This window comes from Macrotis lagotis, chromosome 1 (assembly GCF_037893015.1).
Source record: "Macrotis lagotis isolate mMagLag1 chromosome 1, bilby.v1.9.chrom.fasta, whole genome shotgun sequence".
Taxonomy (NCBI): Eukaryota; Metazoa; Chordata; class Mammalia; order Peramelemorphia; family Peramelidae; genus Macrotis; species Macrotis lagotis.
Window position 1 is genome coordinate 601,442,055 of NC_133658.1, and position 23,581 is coordinate 601,465,635.

General features: G+C 32.9%; 1 pseudogene; it reads right to left on the bottom strand.

Annotated features, from left to right (window-relative positions):
• Positions 1-2,447: 2,447 nt before the first annotated feature.
• LOC141505686 (protein-tyrosine sulfotransferase 1-like) lies at positions 2,448-23,035 on the bottom strand (annotated as a pseudogene).
• Positions 23,036-23,581: the final 546 nt, after the last annotated feature.

A 23,581-nucleotide genomic window follows, 5' to 3' on the forward strand; every position in this document is an offset into this window, starting at 1 on the left:
CATTCACTTTTGATTTTTTCTATGGTTATTCTTTCCATTTATTTTGTTGTAGTTACTGTATATATTGTTTTCTTGGCTTTGCTTACTTAACTCAGAATCAGTTCACAAAGATCTATTCATGCTTCTTAATATTCATCACATTCATCATTCCTTTCAAGCATAGTAATATTTCATTATATTTATATACCACAATTTGTTTAGTCATTCCTCAGTTGATGGACATCTGTTTCCAATACTCATGCTATCACAGAAAGTGTTGCTATAAATGTTTTAGGGTATCTGAGGACTTTTTATCAATGACCATTTTGAAGTTTAAGTCCAGCAAGGGAATCTTTGGGGCAAAGGGTATGGACATTTTAGTCATTTGCTTAAATCCTAATTGCTTTCCAAAATGGTTGTATCAATTCTCAGCTCCTCCAATTATGTGTGTTTCTTGTCCAACATTGATGATTGCATCTATTGTCATCTTAGACAATTTTCAAGGTGTGAGGTAAAACCTCAGGATTGCTTTGATTCATATTTCTATTATTACTTGAAGCTTGCTTTTATATGGTTGTGAAGACTTTGCAATTTTTTGAGAATTGTTCTTATCTTTTGACCACTTATTGATTGGAGAATGACTTTTTGGTCCTATCAAGGCAGATCTATCTATCTATCTATTTATCTATCTTTCTATAATCAATCTCTGTTAATTGTTTATATATCTTGGATACCAAACCATTATCAGAGAAATTTGTACAAACTGTTTTTTCCCCATTTGACTGCTTCCCTTCTTATCTTAAATGCATTTCTTTTCTCTATAAAGAATTTTTTTATGTAATCAAAGTTTATCTTTTGTAATCACTTCAACTTCTTGTTTAATTAAGAATGCATAACTTACAAATAGCTGTTAAGAGGTATATGATCTGCTTCTCTTCTATTTTTTTGGAATGTGATCTTTAATATTAAATCTATGTATCTATTTAGAATGCATTGCTGAATATAACATGGTGTTAATTCAAGTCAAATTTCTAGCTTTCTAGTTTTTGAGTACTTTTTTGGTTAAATAGGAAGTTTGATTTATCAGACATTGAGTTGTTGAGTTCCATTATTTATGAACCCCAATCTTGGCTAGTCTTCCATTGATCTATCTCTCTATTATTTTTCCTCAAAACTTTTTTTTTGTTGTTTGTTGTTTGTTTTTTTTCAAGGCAAACAGGGTTAAGTGGCTTGCCAAAGGCCACACAGCTAGGTAATTATTAAGTGTCTGAGACCAGATTTGAACCCAGGTACTCCTGACTCCAGGGCCGGTGCTTTATCCACTGCGCCACCTAGCTGCCCCCTCAAAACTTTTTAATTGCCACACCAGTAAAACATAAGGAATTAACTAAATAATCTCTAAGATTCTCTCCATGTATAAAAAATACCATGATTATTAAACTAATAAGGCTAATACTCTTAATATTTTCTGTGTACTTTCTATATGTCAACACCATACTTGATACATTTTCTGATAATTTAACACTTTTAACAATAACATCCTTAGTTCAAAAAAATGATCAGACATGACTGAGATGAAGTCACCAGTGAGATAGTATGAGGAAGTGGATAGGAGCACCTTCTTTTGAAGTTCTAGGAAGATCAGTGCTTAAATGCTTCTTCTAACTCTCATTAGCTGTATCACCAGGGGTAAGTCCATTGGTCTCTGAACCTGCGTCCTCATCTGTAAGGTGTGGCTAACACTAGTATGATATAATACCTACCTCACTATGCTATCAGGAGTATCAAATGAGATAATGTATATAAGACACATTGTAAACCTTATACCTGCTATATAAATGTCAGTTTTTATTATTATTATTATCATTATTATTGTTGGTATTATTAGGAAATGAATGGGCCTTTTAACAACAGTCCCTACCATAAACAGAAGGGAATAATAAAGTGTCCACTATGAACAGTGACAATATTACTAAGCAGTGCCAGAGTTATGATATCATTTTACTCAAAGCCCTTTATCTCTATTATCTTATTGGATCCACATCACAACCCTGTGAGATAGATGTGTCCCACACATATAATTTAATAATTTAAAAAAATTTATTTAAGGCAATAGGGTTAAGTGACTTGTCCAAGTTCACACAACTAGGCAAATATTAAATGTCTGAGGCCTGATTTGAACTCGGATAACTCAGGTACTCTTGACTGCAAGGCTGGTGGTTTATCCATTACATCACCTAGCTGCCCCTCTACAGGTATTATTTAATTAATTACTAAAGATTTGGAAATTGAAGCCTAAAGAGAGACTCAAAAAGTCTTTAAATATGTGTTTTGGGAATTAATAACTAATTTCCAGTAGATGTTGCATTTTTTTTTCCATCAGAGAGGTCCCAGATTCTCTTCCATTCACTGGTTGCCAGTCTAGAAGAACCTGCATCATATTCTACTTCCTTAGAGTTCTTACTTCCTCATGCTTTTCCAATCATCTCTTAATGATTCAGTACTAAGTAGCTGTGGACATAGACAAACTTTAAGGGAGTTCTCGTGTGCTGTTCAAGAAATGACTCATAATGGACTAATGTGCATCTTTTATACCAGACTTTCATATACTGGTTATATACAGCCACTTTGGCACTATTCCACTTGGTTTAAACAAACCCTGTAGCTGTTAAGAGCAAATACAACTTTATTAACTTTTCTGAAAATCATGGAATATAAAGATAACTGTTTATTACAAACCAGACAAGAAATTTAGTATTGGAGAAGTTAATTACTTTAGGGTAAAACAATTTTCGTTGCATAGATAAGGGGCTGGCTCTAGATGCTTCACAATGATCTCCAGGAAGAAAGCTTGCATAAAAGAATCCAGCACTGCTGGCTGGATCTTCTCTTTACTGAATTAGGATTACATCAGCTTGAAGCTCAGTATTTGAGGAATGACTCTAGTCTTCTCTCTGCAACGAAAACATCTTGGCACACATGAATGTGGTTCTGCTCTGATGCACTTCTCCAATGAAAATTAAAACCATGTCCTTGTGGGAGGTGACATTCTTTTTTTTTTTTTTGCAAGGCAATGGGGTTAAATGGTTTGCCTAAGGCCACACAGCTAGGTAATTATTGTCTGAGGCCAGATTTGAACTCAGGTACTCCTGACTTAATGGTCAACATCTAGGCTAGACTTGGGGGGTAGCCATCCACTCTGCCTGCTGCAGCAGACGCTGGACACAATGTACAGGATCCCTTCTGCCCTTGCTGCAGCTTCAGCAATGACCTGTATCTCTGTTATTTAACCACATATCATGTAATTTTAATAACTGTTGCTTTTTGATAAAATCTCAGATCTGAAAGTATCATTCCCTTCACCCCAATTCTTAATAATATGCAATGTTTTTTAGTTGATTCTCTACAATCTCTAAGAATACTATCATATTAAAACCAAGAGTTGCTTTTATAAAAAAACAATAAAATTGATAAACCTCTGGTCAATTTGATTAAAAAAAAGGAAAGAAGAAAACCAAATTGCTAGTATCATAAATGAAAAAGGTGAACTCACCACCAATGAAGAGGAAATTAAGGTAATAATTCAGCAATATCTTGTCAACCTCTATGCCAATAAATTTGATAATATAAGTGAAATAGACAAATATTTACAGAAATATAAGTTGCCCAGGTTAAATGAAGAGGAGATTAAATACCTAAATAACCCCATCTCAGAAAAAGAAATTCAACAAGCCATTATTAAACTCCCTAAGAAAAGATCTCCAGGTCCAGATGGATTCACAAGGGAAATCTGTCAAAGATTTAAGAAACAATTGTTCCAATTCTATATAAACTCTTTTATATATACGATGGAACTCTGCCTAACTCTTTCTATGACATAAATATGGTGCTGATACCTAAAACTGGAAGAGTTAGAGAAAGAAAATTATAGACCTATCTCCCTGGTGAATATAGATGCAAAAATCTTAAATAAAATCTTAGCAAAACGATTACCACAAGTTATTGCTAGGATAATATTTAGGACCAAGTAGGATTTATCAGGAATGCAGGATTTGTTCAGATCATATGATTATTTCAAGGGATGCTGAAAAAACTTGACAAAATACAGCACCCATTCACACTTAAAATACTAGAGAGCATAAGAATAAATGGATTGTTCCTTAGAATGATAAGCAGTATCTATCTGAAGCCATCAACAAACATATGTTTACAGAGGCATTCCTAATAAGAGCAGAGGTGAAACAAGGATGCCTATTATCACCACTACTCTATTCAATGTTGTATTAGCTTCAGCAATAAGAGAAGAAAAAGAAATTGAAGGAATTAGAATTGGTAAGGAAGAGACAGAACTCTCACTCTTTGCAGATGACATGATGGTATACCTAGAGAATCACAAAGAAATCATCTAAAATCTACTAGAAATAATTAGCAACTTTAGTAAAGTCAAAGGATATAAAATAAACCCTTATAAATCCTCAACATTTCTATATATGACTAGGAAGATACAGCAGAAAGAGCTAGAAAGAGAAATCCCATTCAAAGTAACTTCAGACAATATAAAATACTTGGGAGTCTACCTACCAAGGCAGTTTCAGAAACTTTGAAAACACTTACAAAACACTTCTCACACGAATAAAATCAGATTTAAATAACTGGGCAAATATCAATTGCTCATAGATAGGTCAAGCTAATATAAAAAATGACAATTCTGCCTAAATCAAACTATTTATTTAGTGCCCTACATATCAAAATTCCAAAAAAATTACTTTAATGAGTTAGAAAAAAAGCGTAAGTAAATTCATATGGAAAAATAAAAAGTCAAGAATTTCCAGGGATTTAATGAAAAAAAAAGGGCAAAAGAAAGTGGCTTAACCTTACCAGATCTAAAATTATATTATAAACATGAGTCATCAAAACTGAGTGGTGGGTCAGTGGAATAGACTAGGTGCAATAACATGAAATGATTTTAGCAATCTGCTATTTGATAAACACAAAGAGTCCAGCTAGTGGGATAAAAACTGTCTCTTTGATAAAAACTGCTGGGAAAATTGGAAGTTACTATGGCAGAAACTTGGATTAGGCCAACACTTCACACCCTATATCAAGATAAGATCAAAGTGGATACAGGATTTAGACATTAACAAACAATATTATAACCAAACTAGGAGATCAAGGAATAGTTTACCTGTCAGATCTATAGAATGGGAAACAGTTTATGACCAAGGAAGAGATGGAGAGCATCATTTAAAACAAACTAGACAATTCTGATTACATTAAATTAAAAAGCTTTTGCACAGACAAAACCACTGTAACCAAGATAAAAAAAATGTAGTGAATTAGGAAATAAGTTTTACATCTAGTATTTCTGTTAAAGGGCTCATTCCTAAAATATATAGAGAACTGAGTCAAATTTTTTTTAAAAAAACAAACCATTCCCCATTTGACAAATGGTCAAAGAATATGCAAAGGCAATTTACAGATGAGGAAATCAAAGCGATCCAGTCATATGAAAAATTGCACTAAATCATCACTTATTAGAGAAATGCAAATCAAAACACCTCTGAGGAACCATCACACACCTCTCAGACTGGCCAATTTGACCAGAAAGGACAAAGATCAATGTTGGAAGGGGTGTGGGAAATCTGGGACACATTGTTGGTGGAGCTGTGAATTCATCCAAACTTTCTGGAGAGTAATTTGGAATTATGTCCAAATGCCAACAAAAATGTACATAACCTTTGATCCAGAAATACTGGGTCTATACCCTGAAGAGATTATGAAAAAGGGTAAAAACATAGCAACCCTGTTTGTGGTGGCAAAGAATTGGAAATTGAGTCAATGTCCATTAATTGGGGAATGACTTAATAAACTGTGGTATATGTATGTGATGGAACATTATTGTTCTATTAGAAATCAGGATGGATTGTAATTCAGGGAAGTCTAGAAGGATTTTCATGAACTGATGCTGAGTGAGATGAGCAGAACCAGAAGAACATTGTACACCCTAACAGCAACATGGGGGCAGTGATCAGCCTTGATGGACTTGCTCATTCCATCAGTGCAATAATCAGGCACAGTTTGGGGATAGCTATGATGGATGATATCATCTACATCCAGAGAAAGAGTTGTGGAGTTTGAACAAATACCAAAGACTATTACCTTTAATTTTTTTTAAAAAATCATTATCTTATATATTTTTGTTATCTCTTTATACTTAATTTTTTTTTTTCCTTAAGGATATGATTTCTCTCTCATCACATTCAACTTAGATTAATGTGTGCCATGGAAACAATGTAAAGACTAACAGACTGCCTTCTGTGGGAGGTGGGGGGAGGGAAACAAGATTTGGGGAAAATTGTAAAATTCAAATCAAACAAATACATTTTTAAAGAAAGAATACTATCATATTGTCTGCAAAAAGTAATAGTTTTGCTTTGTTGTTGCCTATTCTTATTCATGTAATTTCTTTAGAATTTCTCATTGCTTTCACTAGCATTTTCAGTACAATATTGAACAAATGTGATGGACATCCAAACATGGTCATCCATGCTTCATTCCTGAACTTATTAGGAAAGGTTCTAATTTAACCCTATTACAAATAATGCTTATTTTTTATTTAAATTGATACTACTCATTTTTGGAGAGGCCTTATTTATTGCTATCTTTCTAGTGTAATTTTAATATAATTAAATGTTATTTTCTCAAAAATTTTTGAGCATTAATTTAAAGAATTAAATTTCTGTTGTTATTGCTATGGTTACTTATGCTGATAGTTTCTTAATATTGAACCAGTCATGCATTCCTGTTATAAATTTCTCCTAGTCATAATTTCTGACCTTTGTGATATATTGCTGTGCTCTTCTTGTAGCTTTTATTTAATTTTTATTTAATTTTATTTAATTTTTTTGTATCAATATTCAATAGGAAATTACTTTCATTTAATTTACTATTTTTGCTGCTCTTGGTTTATCTATCAAAAATCTGTTTGTGTATTTAAGGAAATTTTGTAGGACTCTTCCTATTTTTCCTTAATAATATTGGAATGAATGGTTCTTTAAATATTTGGTAGGATTTGTTTTTAAATCCACCTGGTTCTTGGATTTCTTCCTTAGGGAGCTTATTTATAAATTGTTCAATTTCTTTTTTCAAAGATAGGATTTTTTAAGCATTCTATTTCATCTTCTTTTAATATTAGAAATTAAAATGTTTGTGAATATTTATCCATTTCATTCAAATTGTCAGTTTAATTGGCTTATAATTGAACAAAATGATTTCTAATAATTGCTTTAATTTCATCCTCATTGGTTGTATATTCAGACTTGAATGCTGACAATTTACTTTTTTTAAAAAAAGAATCAAATTAACCAATGATTTATCTACTTTATTGTATTTTTATTAATAAAATCAATTCCTAGTTTTCTTTATTGGTTCAATTTTATTTTTGGCCTCATTTTATTAATCTTTGATTTTCGGGATGTATGTTTTGGTATTTAATTGGAAATTTATTTTTTTTTTGGTCTAGATGTGGCTCAATTCATTAATATTTTTCTCTTTTTTTACATAAGCATTTAGATATGTAATTTCCCCCTAAATATTGCTTCAGTTGCAGCCTACAAAATTGGATATGCTGTCTCGTTGCTTTTATTATGTTTAATGGAATTCTTTATAGTTTCTATTACTTTTGTTAATCCATTTATTTATTAGGATTAAATTAATTAGTTTGCAGTTAATTTTAAATTTCTGCCTTATAAGAGACTTTATTGAATGCATTTTTATTTCAATTTGGTCTGAAAAGAAAAATATTTTTGCTTTTCTGCATTTGTCTGTGTAGTTTTTATGTTGTAATACAAAGTCACTTTCTGTAAAGATTACATGTATGACTGAGAAAAAATCATATATTTCTTTCTATTAGTTTTCTCCAGGGGTCTATCCTTTCTTGTCATTTCTAAAATTCTACTTAACAGCCCAATTGCTTTCCTATTTATTTTATGATTAATCTCAGATGAAGCATAATAGATTCCACTCTAACCATTTATTTAAATTTTATGTGCATTTTTCTGTTTCAGATGTATCTTTGTAAACAATATTTTGTTAAATTCTAATTTATAATCTAATGTTTTTTTATGGGTGAATTCATTCCATTGACATTCATAGTTATGATCACTAAATATGTCTTTCCCTCGATCCTATTCTTTTCTGTTTATCCTTATTTTTTTAATCTTCTCTATCCTCAAAAGTCTGTTATGCTTTTGAGCTCTGCCTCCTTTAATCTGCCTTACTATTATCCCCTACCTCCTTCTTCTTAGTTTCTTCCATTCCTATTTTGCTATCAGATAAGAGATATTTTTATACCCAACAAAGTTTGTGCTTCTTATATCTATACTCTCTCTGTCAATATCTATTTTATATAAATATCAATATTTATGTTTTATAGATATCATTTCTAGCATCACTAAAACTGAAAATTAAGGATTGACTATTTTACATTTTATGATTATTCTCAGTTCTGCTGGATAGGTTATTTTTTATTTTATTTTTTATTTTTATTTTTATTTTATTTTTTATTCTTTAAATCTTTTGATTTCATCTTTTGAAATATTACATTTTAATTCCTCCACAAATTCATTGTGGTAGCTATTAAATCCTATGTGACTTCTTGGTATTTGAAAGGTTGCTTTCTGGATAGTTGTAGTATTTTTCTTCTTGACCAGGGAGCTCTGGAATTTGACTATAATATTTCTGGGAGTATTTATATTGGTATATCTGGTGTATTCTTTGAACTTCTATTTTCTCCTCTGGTTCTAAGTTTTCTTTTATAATGATGTGTCTTTTTTATCATGACTTTCAGACAGTCTATGACTTCTTAAAGTATTTCTCCTCTAACTATTTTTGTGGTCAGATGTTTTTCATATGAGATATTCTTTATTATCTTCTTTTTTCATTGTATTGACTTTATCATTTCCTAATATCTTATGGAGTCAATGGTTTTTGCATAACAAATTGCAATTTTTAAGAATTATTTCCTTTGTTAAGGTTTTGTGTCTCTTTTTCCATTTAACCAATTATGCTTTATAAGAAATTATTTTCTTTATTAATTTTTTATATTTATTTCCCCAAGCTGTTAATTTTCTTTTCACATTTTTTTGAATTGCACTCATTTATTTTCCCATTTTTTTCTCTCAAAATCTTTACCCCTTTCTTTAGCTCATTTAGTAATTCTTATTTAGCTTGTGTATAATGTGAATTTTTATTGAGGACTTGTTTGTAAATGTTTGCATGTTCTTCACATATTTTGAGTTTATGTTTTTACTTTCCTTATAACATAGAAACTTTTTATGATCATGGTCTTTTGTTGTTATTTGCTCATTTTTTTCTATCCACTTTCTGACTGGAACTTTATTTTAGAAATGAACTTTGCTCACATCTTGGGTGTTTTGTTAGGTGACTGTCATGATCTTTTTTTTTTTTTGTCCTGCTAGTAGCTAGTATTAGTTAGCTGGTTAGTTTTCAATGATATTCCAAGTTGTATGATCAGGAGAGATGTGATCTCTTCATTTGTGCTCTGGCCCTTATTCAGGGAAGATCTATGCTCTCTCCTGACCACAATTGTTCTTACTGGAATTGCTACCTGGGCAATGAAGTTGCAAAATAGCACCTGGTCCTGTACCTAATGCTAGCACAGGAGTCCTATACAATCCCTTTAATCTTTGGGTTATGAATATTATGAGTATTCCCAGTACAACTGCTATTGTAACTGCTTATTGCTGTGCTGCCATCCAGTCTCCATTACTTTTCTAAAGACCTCTACTTCTGTCCTCCTAAGTTGTTTTACAGTTGAAAAATGTTTTATTCCAACCTTTTGTTGGTTATGCTAGTTATAATATGATTTGATGCATTGTTTTAAAGTGTTTAGAGGGGTACATCCTAACAGCAACATGGGTACACCCTAACAGCAACATAGGGGTGATGACCAACCTTGATGGACTTGCTCATTCCACCAGTGCAACAACCAGAGACAATATTGGGATATCTGCAATGGAGAATACCATCTGTATCCAGAGAAAGAACTATTATTTTTGAACAAAAACCAAAGACTATTACCTACAAATCAGAAAAACAAAAATTGTTATCTTATTATATAATTTTGCTATCTCATAATTTATTTTTCTTCCTTTAAGGATATAATTTCTCTGTCATCACATTCAACTGAGATCAATGTATAAAATGAAAACAATGTGAGACTAACAGAATGCCTTCTGTGGGGGGGTGGGGGGATGGAAGCAAGAATGGGGTGAAATTGTAAAACTCAAAATAAATAAAATCTTTCTAAAAAATTAAAAAAAAATAAAGTGTTTAGAGAGGAATGTTGGGAGAATGCTTAGCTTGCTCCCTTTTCTCTGACATCTTGGTCCTGTCTCCTGATTTTTTTTTTGATAAGCATTTTGCCTTCTGGGTTCAGAAATTCTGGACAATTTTCTTGTTTTCTTTCTTGCATTATGACATTCCAATTTTTTGACTAGTGAGAGCTTAATCATCTATAAATTGTCTTTAACTATTATATCCTTGAGATCAATATGTTTTACTCTTAATTTTAATGCTTTTTACAAATTATCTTTCACTTTTGTATATTGAATGAGGCTGGTGACGTTGTACAAACTTGCCTCACTTAAATTCAATTCACTTGGAATTCATGTCATCCACATGGTCCTCTATCTCATCAAATATTGATTCATTTTCTTTTGTTTTATAATATGTGTACATAGGTGTCTTAACTCTTTCTTATCTGGAGGCCATTTTTCTTTTTTTAGTAATATCTTCTCTCATTTTCTCTTTTTATGCTTTAAACTTCTTCCTAAGACCTTTGGTAATTAGTCTTTTTTTCCCCTTTATTTTTCCCTGTTACTTTTCTTTTTACTCCTTCTCTTTTGGCAGGAATTTTCCAGGAAACTGGATGTCAAAGCTGTCTCATATTCCTGCCATGCTAGGTAATTAATGGTTCATCAGCCTTGATTTACATTTTAAGAGACTTCTGAGGAAACAGAATTGTCCCAACTGAATCCTATCTTTCTCTCAGGCTTTGTAAAGTGCCACATAGCACCCCTGCTTAGCACCACACATTCTGTCTCAGTATTCTCTGATCTTCATTAATCTGACTAAATTCTTTTGTGCCATAGGATCTTATTATGCCTTGCTGTTGTCATGATTTTTGCAGCCATCATTGACAGAACATATTTCTGTTTTGGTGGGAAGAGGGATGTTGGGCTATAAATTTGAGGGTTATTACAAACATATGAGTCCATTTCTGTAGCTCTGCTGTGGGGAGTGTGGTGGCTAGCAGAGGAAACGTGTCAAAAGAATATGTTAAAGAAGATGGTGGAGAGAAGACAGGCACAGTGCTAAAGTCTCCTGATCTTCCCTCATATATAATATGAAACAAACTTTTTAACAGAAATACGATATACAAAACTCAGAAAGAGAAGCTAGGAGAAGAACATCTACCTTAAGTTTATCTTCCAGGATTGAGGGTGAGATCAGGAACAGAGGGCAGACTCTGTTGGGAGCACAGGACAGGGTGATAGCCTGGGAGCCTGAGTACTGAACTAGCCTGATCCGCCACTGTAAAGATTATGCAGGACCTGGCTGCATCAACATTAAGGGATCAAAAGGCCTGGAATGAGATATTCAAAAGAGCAAGGGAGCTTGGAATGCATCCAAGAATCCACTACCTAGCAAAAACTGAGCCTTTTCTTCCAAGGGAAAAGATGGACATTTAATGAAATGGGAAGTTTCCAACATTTCCTGATGAAAAGACAAGAGCTAAATAGAAAATTTGGACATCAAACAGGATACTCAAGAGACACATGAAAAGGAAAAAAAAAGGTAAAGAAAAAAACTGCTATCCAATAAGATGAAACTAGCTATATTCCCACCTGGGAGAAAGAGTCTCATAACTCTTGAGAACTGTAACTCTATTATAGAGAATCTACTTAGCCAGAAGTGATGGACACATGACTTTTTTGTGATTCAGATAAAATGATTTAAAAACACTACCTCCTTACAAAGGGTGACAGTAAAGAGACAAGAGGATAAAGGAGACTGAATGGGGTAAATCTCATTACATTAAAAGGTACAAAAGACCTATTGTGAATAGAGGGGTAGAAGGGATGAGATGAGAACCATCTGAATGTTCTTCTCATCAGAATTGGCTTAAAGTTAAATTACACACACACTCAGTTAAGTTAAGAAACTTATATTACCTTTGAAGTATTAAAAGGGGAAAAGGGGAGGGAGATGGGGGGAAGAAAAAGGGGAACTAACAGAAGGAAGGGAAGGAAGAAGGGGAAAAGGGGAAAGAAAGGGGAGGGGTTGATATACAAGGGCAATTATACTGAAGGTGGAGGTATTCAGAAACAAAATACTGGGGAATGTGGATAAAGTGAATAAAGGGGAAAATACAGACAGAGGGAAGATAATATGGAGGGCAATAAAGAGTAGTTATAACTTTGAATGTGAATGGGATGAACTCTCCCTTAAAACATATTGAATAGCAAAGTAGACTAAAAAATCAGAATCCTACAATATTCTGCTTAAAAGAGACTCATTTGAAGCAGAGAGATAAATGTAGAATAAAGGTAAAAGGTTGGAATAAAATATATTTTGCTTCAGCTGAAGTGAAAAAAGCAGGGATAGCAATACTTATCCCAGACAAAGCAGCTGTAAAAATAGATAGTGTTAAGAGATAAGGAAGGAAATTATATCCTCCTAAAAGGTACCATAGACAATAAAGTAATTTCGATACTGATGCACCCAATGGTATAGCATTCAAATTCTTAGAGGAGAAGTTGCAGGAGTTACAGGAAGACATAGACAGCAAAGCTCTACTAGTGGGAGACCTCAACTTCCCACTCTCAGATTTAGATAAATCTAATCATAAAGTAAAGAAGAAGGAAGTTGAGGAGGTAATAGATTGTTAGGAAAACCTAGATATGATAGACTTAATGGAGGAAAATGAATGGGGATAGAAAGGAATATACTTTTTTTTTCCTGCAGCACATGACACTTATACAAAAATTGACCATGTACTAAGGCATAAAAACCTAATGATCAATTGCAGAAAAGCAGAAATAGTGAATACTTATAATGAATACTCAGCTCAAAATGCAATAAAAATCATATGCAATATTGGACCAAGGAGATATAGATCCAGAACTAATTTGAAACTAAATAACCTCATTTTAATGAATGAGTGCATCAAATAACAAATTATAGAAAGAGTTAATTATTTCATCTTAGATAATGACAATAATGAAACAACATAAGAAAACCTATGGGATACCATTAAGGCAGCTGTCAGGGGATATATTATATTTTTAAATGCTTACACGAATAAATTAGAGAAAGAGGAAATCAATGAACTAAATAAGCAACTAAAAATTAGAGAAAGAACAAATTAAAAAGCCACAATTAAATACCAAATTAGAAATTTTAAAAATTAAAGGAGAAATTAATAAAATAGAAAGCAAGAACACTATTGAACTATTAAATAAAACCAAGAGCTGATTTTATGAAAAAAACAATGAAATTGATAACCCTCTGGTCAATTTGATTTAAAAAAAGAAAGAAAACCAAATTGCTATTATCATAAATGAAAAAGGTGAAGTCACCACCAATGAGGAGGAAATAAAAGTAATAATTCAGAATTATTTTACCCAACTCTATGCCAATAAATTTGACAATCTAAATAAAATGGATCAATATTTGCGAAAATATATATTGTCCAGGTTAAATGAAGAACAAATTAAATACTTAAATAACCCTATCTCAGAAAAAGAAATTCAACAAGCCATTATTGAACTTCCTAAGACAAAAATCTCCAGGGCCAGATTGATTCACAAGGGAATTCTATCAAACATTTAAGGAACAATTGGTTCCAATTCTATATAAACTCTTTGGAAAATAGGTGAAGACAGAACTCTAACTCTTTCTATGACACCAATATGGTGCTGATACCTAAAACTGGAAGAGTTAAAACAAAGAAAGAAAAGTATAGACCTGTCTCCCTGATGAATATAGATGCAAAGATCATAAATAAAATCTTAGTAAAATGATTACAGCAAGTTATCACTAGGATAATACATTATGACCAAGTAGGATTTATCTCAGGAATGCAGGGTTGGCTCAATATTAGGAAAACTGTTGGCATAATTAGTTATATTAATAACTAACCTATCAAAAATCATATGATTCTATCAATAAATTCTGAACAAGCTTTTGACAAAATACAGCACCTATTCCTACTAAAAATACTATATAGTGTCACAATAAATGGATTGTTCCTTAGAATAATATGCATTATCTACCTGAAACCATCAGCAAGCATTATATGCAACAGGGGTAGGCTAGAAGCATTCCCAATAAGATCAGGGGTGAAACAAGTATGCCCATTATTACCACTACTATTCAATATTGTATTAGAATTGTTAGCTACTGCAAGAAGAGAAGGAAAAAGAATTTTAAGGACTGAGAATTGGGAAGGAAGAAACAAAACTCTCACTCTTTGCAGATGATAGGATGGTATACCTAGAGAATCCTCCCACATCATCTAAAAAACTATTAGAAATAATTAGCAACTTTAGCAAAGTCACAGGATATAAAATAAACCCTCATAAATTGTCAGCATTTCTATATATGATTAGCAAGATACAGGAGAAAGAGCTAAAAAGAGAAATCCCATTCAAAGTAACCTCAAACAATACAAAATACCTGGGAGTCTATCTGCCAAGATAGACTCTAAAACTTTTTGAAAACAATTACAAAACACTTCTCACACAAATAAAATCAGATTTAAATAACTAAGCAAGCATTAACTGTTCATTGGATAGGTCAAGCTAATATAATGGAAATGACAATTCTACCAAAACTAAACTATCCGCTTAGTGCCCTACCAATCAAAAAATTACTTTAATGAATTAGAAAAGGTTGTAAGTAAATTCATATGGAGAAATAAAAAGTCAATAATTTCCAGCAATTAATGAAAAAAATACAAAAGAAGGTGGCTTAGCCTTTCCAGATCTAAAAATTATATCATAAAGCATCAGTCATCAAAACTGTCTGGTACTGGCTAAGAAATAAGCAATGGATCAGTGTAATAGACTATGTGCAATAGCAGGAAATGATTATAGTAATTTGCTGTTTGAGAAACTTAAAGAATCCAGTTAGTGGGATAAAAACTCTCTCTTTGGTTAAAAACTGTTCAGAAAATTGGAAGTTATCATGTAAGAAACTTAGATTAGACCAACATCTCACACCCTATAACAAGATAAGATCAAAATGGATTTAGACATAAAAAACAATATCATAAACAGACTAGATGCTCAAGGCATAGTTTACCTGTCAGATCTATGGACAGAGAAGCAGTTTATGACCAAGGAAGAAATGGAGAACATCATTCAAAACAAACTAGATAATTTTGATTACATTAATTTAAAAAGCTTTTGCACAGACAAAACCACTGTAACCAAGATAAAAAGAAATGTAGTAAATTGGGAAACAATTTTACAACTAGTATTTCTCAAAAAGGACTCATTTCTAAAATATACAGAGAACTGAGTCAAATTTTCAAAAAAACAAGCCATTCCTCAATTGAAAAATGGCCAAAGGATATGCAAAAGCAATTTATGGATGAGGAAATCCAAACAATTCATAGCAAAATGAAAAATTGCTCTAAATCATTACATATTAGAGAAATGTAAATTAAAGCATCTCTGAGGTACCACCTCACACCTCTCAGACTGGTCAATATGACCAGAAAGGACAATGAGCAATGTTAGAAGGGATGTGGAAAAACTGGGACACTAATGCATTGTTAGTGGAGCTGTGAACTCATCCAACCTTTCTGGAAAGCAATTTGGAATTATTCCCAAAGGTCAACAAAAATGTGCATACCCTTTGATCCAACAATACCACTGCTGTGTCTATACCCCACAGAGATTGTGAAAAAGGGTAAAAACATCAATTGTATAAGCAGCCTTGTTTGTGGTGGCAAAGTATTGGAAACTAGGTAAATGTCCTTCAATTGGGGTATGGCTTAACAAACTGTGGTATATGTATGTGATGGAACACTATTGTTCTATTAGAAATCAGGAGGGATGGGAATTCAGGGAAGCCTGGGAGGATTTGGATGAACTGATGCTGAGTAAGATGAGAAGAACCAGAAAGATATCATACACTCTAACAGCAATATGGAGGTGATGATCAACCTTGATGGACTTGCTCATTCCATCAGTGCAAGAATTAGGGACAATTTTTGGGCTATCTGTATCCAGAGAAAGAACTGTGGAATTTGAACAAAGATCAAGGACTATTACTTTTAATTTAGGAAAAAAAACCCATTATATTATTATGTAATTTTGCTATTTCTTACACTTTATTTTTCTTCTTTAAGGATATGATTTGTCTCTCATCACATTCAACTTAGGTCAATATATACCATGGAAACAATATAAAGAGTAACAGACTGCCTTCCTTGGGGGTAGGGTAAGGGAAGCAAGATTAGGGAGAAAATTGTAAAACTCAAAATAAATAAAATCTTTCTTAACCCCCCCTCCCAAAATCAAAAAAAAATGTAAAGGCCTTCTCTGCTGGTGTATCTGATTGGGCTTCTTTCCCTTTGTTCTCTTTGTTTGACTCTTATTTTAGGAAGATTTGAGAGATTTTAAACACTGGAGAAAATATCCAATCCTTCTTGTTGGTCATATGATGTAGAACCCAGTAAATGTATTTTCAAAAAGGATACTTAAGTGAAAAGAAAAGTTTTCCAATGTTGGAGTTCTAGGTAAAGTAATAATGTGCTAATGAGTGAGATATTTTGGGACAACAGGGTAGCCATAGATTCAATTTACATAGAGTGTGGTCATAAAATAAACAAGAATATAACTTCAGGGATCAAAGGACCTGAAGAAGTAATAAAATCATACTTTCCCTGAGAGCTGAATTTGGAGTTGGAAGTGACTTTAGTAAATACCTACTCCAAGATTTTAATTTTAAAAATGAAGAAACTGAATTCAAATGGAATGTGACTTCTTCAGAGTTTCATTGAAAATTAGGAGCAGACCTTGGGATAGAGCCCAGACTTTCTGATGCCTAATCCATTGCTCTTTCCATGATCCTGTATTGATTCTGGTTCCACTGACATAAAACAAAACTAAAAATGTTTATTTTTATGGGGGAAAATACCAACAGGTGGTAGCAAAATTTCATGATGATAAAAAATTATTCTATCTTAAATTCAGAGATATTCTAGTAGGTTTTTAGTAGAACGAATGCCCTTAGAATTCCAGAAGTAGGGTATATCACAATAAAGCATTGTATTATATTCATCTGGCAGTAATGGTGCTAATTAGAAAATTAATAGAATCATTTTCACAGGACATTGACTATGTCAAGAGGCCCATTTCTGTAAATCTGCCTGAAGCCATTAAATCCAACCTGCCCACAGGAGATCTCAGAGGAAGTGCTCTCTATCTCTGCTATACTCTGACTAGTTGTCCTCATGAACAATACTGTTGCCGAGGTATGCCATTCTCAGTCATGCCTCACAGCACAGGCATCTTTGAGAAACTATCTGAACATCTGTCTTACATTTGAGAAGCTGAATATTACCAAGTAGGGAATTGTTGGATCTGGGAGGGAGAGGATTGAGTTGGGTGGAGTTCAGTGTGGGAAGACTCCTCTAAGATTACTCTTCAGATTTCCCCATGACCTTGCCCATCAAATATTATAATTTTTATATCTTTTAACCTCATTTTTCATTTTCCTCTCTGCTTTTTTTTATCCTCAATCTATATAGGTTTCAAAAATATTTGGAGTAGTGCTGTTCTTTCAGTTTTTGCATACCATGGTCAGGGAGAAAGGAATCTACATAACTCCATTGCTTCATTATTTTTTTCTGCTTATATATCATTTATCAAATGTTCTTTATCCTCCTTTTCAGTAGCACTTGTTTGATTTAATGAAGAGAAGACAGTCAATTGATTAACAATAGTCTTCCATTTTTCAGTCAATTTTAACTTCAACAATCACTTATTTGTTGGTAGGCATGGTAGTAGGTTAACTTCAAAGTAGAGACTTTATATGCTAATCTAATCCACATTGGCAAAATGTTCCTGGCTTTGGGCAAATACTATGATTACACAGAGGTGAGGGGTAGTAGTGAGAATATACCAAGATTTCTTTGTTTCTCAGAGAAGAGACAATCATCAGTTGTTGTGCTTTCCTTCTCTTGGGGTAGCTACACTTACTATGTTACTTTATGGTTAGTAAGGATTTATCCAAGCAAAATAGTGTCAAGTCTCTACTTTTTAGATACCTTCCCTGCTTCCCCAAGTTGCTTTATTTCATTTTGGCATAGTGGAATCCCTTCCTACTTTCCCTATCCTCCCAATGAGAAGAGGCAATCATACTTGGATTTTACTAACAATACTGTATTTTTTTTTTGCAAAGGTTCAATAAAGGCAATAAATTACATAATAGGATATTTAGCATGTAGATGTAAATTTGCAACTTGTCTTAGACTTAGATCATCCCCAAAACCTCTGATGCTTAATGTTTTTGTAGGATTAGTTATCATTGCAATGAAAGAGATGTTTGTCATGCCCCTTGGTCTCTTTGGTTCTTAGTTTTTTTGACTTTATGGATGGGGCCAACTTAAATACAGAGTTGTGGTCTTGAGATGAAGAAAGCCCCATCTGAACAATTCCAGAAGTTACATTTAATATAGAAAATAAGACCCAAATAAATAATTACTTTAAAATAATGTGTGCCAAATTGCATTCTGGAACATAATAGTAAAAAAAAAAAGGTTGTATGATGTCACAAAGTAAAAGCAAAAAAAGAAAGACCTAATTAGAAGCAATAATTAGGGAAACGACATTTTGCTATAAAGCACTTAATGAAGTAATACTAAATTGTAATGAAGTAATACCAAAATGTGCACCATCCAGAGCATCCAGATCCTTTTTTTTAGTTTTTTTTGCAAGGCAAATGGGGTTAAGTGGCTTTCCCAAGGCCACACAGCTAGGTAATTATTAAGTGTCTGAGACCGGATTTGAACTCAGGTACTGCTGACTCCAGGGCTGGTGCTCTATCCACAGCTGTTCCTTATCCAGATTTGTTTTTTTTTTTAGGTTTTTGCAAGGCAAATGGGGTTAAGTGGCTTGCCCAAGGCTACACAGCTAAGTAATTATTAAGTGTCTGAGACCAGATTTGAACCCAGGTACTCCTGACTCCAGGGCTGGTGCTTTATCCACTATGCCACCTATCCAGATTCTTAAAGTAAAATTTAAAGAGGAAATAACAAAACTATACTAGTAGGAGACCTTGACTTTCACCTTTCAGAATTAGTTAAATCAAACCATAAAATAAATAAGCAAAAAGTTAAGGAGATGAATAGAATTTTGGGAAAACCAATATGATAGCCATCTAGAGAAAAATTGACTATTAATAGAAAACATTTTTCTTTTCTGTTAGGGTATAAAAACCTCACATACAAATACAGAAAAGCAAAATATTAAACACATCCTTTTGGGTCATGTTGCAATAAAAATTAAATTTAGTAAAGGACTATGGAAAGAGAGATTACCAATTGATAGGAAACTAAATAACCTAATCCTTAAGAATGAGTAGGCAAAAGAACAATTCATTGAAGCAATGAATTATTTCTTTAAAGATAATGATAGCAATGAATCCACAGAGCAAATTTTGTGGGATGAAGTAAAAATATTTCTGAGAGGAAATTTTATCCCCCTAAAGATTTATATCAAAGAAAGAGAAAGAGCAGATCAATTGGGCATACAACTAAAAAACAATCTAGAAAAATAGAAAAGGTTAAAAAACTCCAATTGAACACCAAAATAGAAATTCTAAAAAATCAAAACAAAGATTAATAACAATGAAAGTTTAAAAAATTGAATAAATAAACTCAGATCCTACTTTATGAAAAAAAATTAGGAAATGTTGTTATTTTGCTTATAAAAGAAAAACAAAGTAAATTTACCAGTATCAAAGATGAAAAGGAAGAATATATAAACAATTCAGATGAAATTAAAGCAATTATTAGTACCCATTTTACCCAATTATATGCTAATATATGACAACTTAAATGAAATGAATTAATACATGCAAATAGATAAATTGCACAGAAAAACAGTAGAGGAAATAAAACATTTAAATAACCCTGTCTTAGAAAAAAGGCATTGAATAAATTATGAATAATCTCCCCAACTACAAATTCTCAGGACCCTATAGATTTAAAAGTGAATTTTTACCAAACATTTAAAGAATTAATATCATCATTGTATAAACCATTAGGAAAAATAGTCCTATTATTTTTCTTTAGTCATACATTTCATTTTTATTTCTCCAAGTTATGTGTAAAAGCAGGTTTTACCATTCATTTTTTAAAATTTGAGTCCTAAATTCTCTCCCTTCTTCCCACCTCAGTTCATTGAGAAAGCAAGTTACTTGATATAGGTTAAAAATGTGTGGTCATGCAAAACATTTCCAAACCAGTCATTTTGTGAAAGAAAATCGATCACTTCCAAAAATAGAGAAACCTCAATAATATATAGTAAAGTATGCATCAGTCTGTATTCAGACACTATCAGTTCTCTCTCAGGAGTTGGATAGCATCCTAAAATATAATTCATATTGTATTCAGTACATTTCCCATTGCATTTGCTGATAAAAGTCCATGTTTTACTGAGAGCATCCTGCTCATCATTATTTAATAGCGGAATAGTAATCGAACAAAATCATATACCACAATTTGTTTAGTCATTTACCAAATGATGAGCATCTTGGATTCCAAGTTCTTGCTACCAGAATAAATATCCTTTTACATATAGGTCCTTTTTCCTTCCCATTTTTCATCTCTTCTGGAATATAAACCTAGTAGTAGCATAGTGGTGGCATGCATGGTTTTATAATCCTTTGGGTATAGTTGTAAATTGTTATACAGAATGGTTGAATCATTTCACAATTCCTCCAAAAGTTAATTAATATCTCATTTTACTTACATCCCTTCCAACATTTGTCATTTTCCCTTTCTGTCCTATTAACCAATTCAACTGGAATAACGTGTCTCAGAATTGTTCTAATTTGCATTTCTCCAAACAATAGTGTATTAGTACATTTTAAAAAAAAGTCATAGCTTTGATAACCTTATCTGAATACTGTTCATAGCTTTGATTTTTCTATAAATTTGACTCCATTTTCTATATTTCAAAGATAAGGTCTTTAATCACATAAACTTGTTTCAAAATTTTTCCCATTCAGTTATTATTGCTAACTGCATTTCCCTCTATTCTATCCCCCCACCTCATTTACTTTTATTCTCTCTCTCTCTCTCTCTCTCTCTCTCTCTCTCTCTCTCTCTCCACTCTGTCTCTTCTCAAAATTGTTTTGCTTCTGACTGTTCTGTCCTACCATCATCCCTCCCTTCCTTTACCCTACCTATTTCTACCGTCTCCTATTTTCCTGTAAGGTGAAATTTCTATACCCAATTAAGTGTGTATATTATTCCCACTCAACCAATTCTGATGGAAGTAAGGCTCATTTAGTTTCCTTCACTCCCCCTTCTTCCACTCCACTGCAAAAGCCTCTTTTATGTGAAATAACTTACTTCTTCCAACTCCCTTTTCCTCTCTCCTCATCCCATTCTCATCCCTTAATTCCATCTTTTTAATATGTAATCCCTTCATGTTCAACCCCCATTTTTCCTGTCTATGTATACTCCTTTTCACTGCTCTAATAAGAAATTTCATGAGTTATTAGTATGATATTCCCATGTAGAAATTTGAATACTTCAACATCATTAAGTTCCTTGTGGTATGCCTTTCCTTTTTATCTCTTTATGCTTCATTTGAGTTTCATATTTGAATATCAATGTTTCTGTTCAGTTCTGGTCTTTTTATCAGGAAAGTTTGAAAATCCAATATTTTCTTAAATACAAATATTTTCTCTTGAAATAGGAAGTTCAATTTACCTGGGTAGCTAATTCCTGGTTGTAATCCAAGCTCTTCTATCTTCCAGAATCTCATATTCCAATCCCTATGATCCATTTATGTAGAAACTGCTAAATATTGTGGTATCTTGACTATAATGCCATGATAGTTGAATTGTTTCTTTCTGGTTGCTTGCAAAGTTTTCTTCTTGTTCTGGGAACTATCAAATTTGGCTATAATTTCCCTGGGAGTTTTGATTTTGGAATCTCTTTAAGGAAGTGATTGGTAGATTCTTTCAATCACTATTTTACCCTCTGGTTTTAGAATATCAAAGCAGATTTCCTTGATAATTACTTGAAAAATGATGTCTAAGTTTTTTATTTTGATCATGCCTTTTAGGTAGTCCAATAATATTAAAATTATTTCTTTGTTTTATTTTCCATGTTAACTTTTTTAATGAGATATTTCACATTGTCTTCTTGTTTTTTGTTCTTTTGGTTTTGTTTCATTATTTCTTGACTTCTCACAAAGTCATTACCTTTTTTTTTGCTCAGTTCTATATTTTAAGGAATTATTTTCTTCAGTGAGTTTTTGTGTCTCCTTTTCCATTTGACTAATTCTTCTTTTTGAGGCATTTTAAACCAGTTTTTCCCATTTGGTCAATAAGGTTTTTAAGATGTTATTTTCTTTATTTTTTTGTGTCTCTTTCATCAAGATGCTGACTTGGTTTTCATGATTTTCCTACATCATTTCCTGTTTTTTCCTCTACCTCCCTTGACTTTCAAAATCCTTTTTGAGCTTTTTCCATGGTCTAAGACCAATTTATATTTTTCTTGGAGGCTTTGGATATAGGCACTTTGACTTTGTTATCTTCTTCTGATTATGTGTTTTGATCTTTCCTATCACCAAGGTAACTTTCTATGGTCAGATTTTTTTCTCTTTTGTTTGCTTATTTCCCCAACCTGTTCCAAGGGCACACTGTTCCAAGCTTTTGGGTTTTTGGCAGCTGTGTTCAGAGATACTTCTGGATACTTGCAAGTTTTTAGTTCTTCCATGGTGGTATGATCTATGGAGAGGTTTTAACCACTCTCCTGGATTGCACTCTAGTCTGTGGGTTACCATGAGCCCTGAAACTGTGAGAAGGGTTCCCTCTCCTTGGGGCAGTAAACTCTGTTGTGCTACTACTGCTCTTCCTCTTCCCAGAACTGGGACCTAGATCCAAGGCAAAGCAATAAAGTTCTGCCTCACTGAGAGCAAACAGACCCCTGTAATCTCCTTCTGAACCCCTTACTGTGTGGGGATAGTGAGAGCTCTGGAAGAAGTGGTTTTTATCACTGATTCAATGACTCCCAAGTATTGTTCTTGGTCCTCTGGGACCAGCTTTGCACTGCTGAAGCCTAGGCGGAATGTGCTCCACTCTTACCCCAGTACCACAGACTTTTCCTGCTAACCCTCCAAGTTGATCTTGGCAATATCTTGGCTGAGAGGTCTTGAAACTGCTAGTGCTATCATTTACCCATTCCCCCTTCCTCCTCTATCTCCCCTCCTCCCCTTCCTGCATTGCTGGGACTGGTCCAAGAGCTTCTCTCATGACAGTGCAA